Below are 2,274 nucleotides of genomic sequence, written 5' to 3'. Positions count from 1 at the left end.
CTGCGTACAATTGAAGTAAACGTTCAAAGACGTTGCAAAGATGTGTAGAACAGTGCTATTGTGTGGCGCGTGATAAAGCTCGAACAATGCTCTTCCCAGTGTCATTCTTTTCAATGATTACAACAAGGTTGTTGCCTGTGTCTTTCCCTCCTCTCTACCGTCGCGCTTTCAATTTCACCTCGTTCTCCCCTGGACACGAGCCACGTTTCGCAATGAACATCTCTCCGAAAGGAGCGACAACGATATTTCTCTAATTACGCAACAATGCCGAAAAATGCGTTTTCATTTAGTATCCTTTTTCGCGGCAAACGCGAGCCTCTCCTAATAAGTATAGGCGTGATTTTACTCCGAATCATCGAGCCAACCTTGGCCTTCTTCGTGCAAGGACCACTCCATCGTAAAATCCAGAGGAACGCTGTGCGGTACATAGTGTACTTGGCTCTAACTACGATGGAAACTATTATCGAGAGAAAAATTCTAAATAACTTGTGAATTATTCTTACGATGAAAAAAAATGTTCACAAATACAGAGGATCAATTGTAAAGATTTGATTGGAAGGAAATTACGATTTAGCGTTATCACGGAAATCGTAATAAGCGGTTATGATGAGATATGAAAGTATGCAAGGTCGGAATTCACGCAATGCGGCTCGGGAATTTCTTCGTCGCACTTATCCAACGATTGCTTATCGTCGTCTGTCTTTTAAATAATCACTTAACCATTGGGAAATCCTCGCCTTGAGAAGTCCACTACCTGCACAGTTCTGTCCCGTTCAACCAATTCCCACACACAATTCTCTTGTCCCTGTAATCACGACACAGGCCTCTCTTTTCATACAGGATTACACGCGTCGTTGAACACCGTACGATCTTCATTTAATCGTTCCCGATTAATTCCCATGGATATTTCAATAGGAAATATTCCACTTGCGCGGCTGCGAACGCATCGTTACGCAAGCGAAAAAAGAAAAAGGAAACATTTTCGCGGTAGTTCGTCGAAGAGTTAATTAACCAAAGTCACACAAACGATAATTGTGAAGGAATAGATTTATCGTTTTCCGATCATTCCTAACGATCAAGATTACCATAAAGCGTCGCGAATTTTTCTTCCATCGACACGTTCCTTCATGGTTCTGTCTGTATATTTTCGACGAGGATCTATACACGCGACGACGATCATTTACCGGTACCATTATCAAATATCCTGTGGTACCAGGACCAAGCGGTACGGTATAATTACCGATAGTTATTCATCAGAAACACGTCAGTCGTGGATACTCGTTTATTGGTACAAGATTAACGTCAATCGTCAATGAGATACGTATTTTCCTAATAATTAGCAGAGGCTGGTTTGAAAGGAACTCTGTGAAACGTTTATGCTTTGACTGTGAATAATTTAAATGAACGCAAAAAAAAAAAAAGAAATAATAGAAGAAGAAAAAAAACATAATAACGATAGGAAGAAATACAGCGATAAATTCCTGCGAGTTGCCGTGAATATATTTTTAGTAATAAATACAAGGCAATAAATGACGCTTCATTCTTCAACGAAACTCGTGAGGGAGTGAGAGAGAGAGAGAAAAGAGTATTCGCAGCATTCCAATCCATTTGCAAGCTATCTCGTGCCGCTCTACGTCAAAATATTTCTTAGTCATTGTGATGCTTTCACGAGAAGGCGTGCACAGTGCACCCAGAAAGTATATTGCAGTTGCATGTGCGTCTGGCATTCGTCTTTCGTTATGAGCAATTTCAAAATTTCCGTTAACAGAACCGTGGGGTAATTTCACCACCGCGAAACTATTGGATTTCGCGAAACTCGAAATTTACCGTGGAACGATCGTTTCCTCTGTTTTCTTTTTCATCGTTGAACGTTGCAAATTATCACGATGTTTCGATGTACGTCATTTCTGTTTCCTGTTTCATCGTTGAATTTTCGAAATTATCGTCACTTCCCAACGCGGATAATTTCTTTTCTCTTTTCGATTGTTAAACATTGCAAATTACCGTGATTTTCCAACGCAAACAATTTCCTTTTCTTTCTCCGTCGTTAAATATGAAAGATGATCCCATTTCAATCTAAACACTCCGGACTTTCGATCCAATTATTCGCCGGGGGGAAATTTCGGTATCTAGGTAGTATACATGTAACGAAGCGTGTTTCTGCTTTTCATGCGTTACGGTTTTCTTCGCGTAAATTCAGAGCTAATTGCACGATCTTGATGCGAAAGATTAACCAGAGGAACACCACTCGTTAAAAAGTCGTTCGCCGTACAT

The sequence above is a fragment of the Habropoda laboriosa genome, unplaced genomic scaffold, assembly GCF_001263275.1.
Source record: "Habropoda laboriosa isolate 0110345459 unplaced genomic scaffold, ASM126327v1 scaffold148, whole genome shotgun sequence".
NCBI classification, from domain to species: domain Eukaryota; kingdom Metazoa; phylum Arthropoda; class Insecta; order Hymenoptera; family Apidae; genus Habropoda; species Habropoda laboriosa.
The sequence above is the reverse complement of the archived record's forward strand: the minus strand, read 5'-3'. Positions refer to the sequence as shown.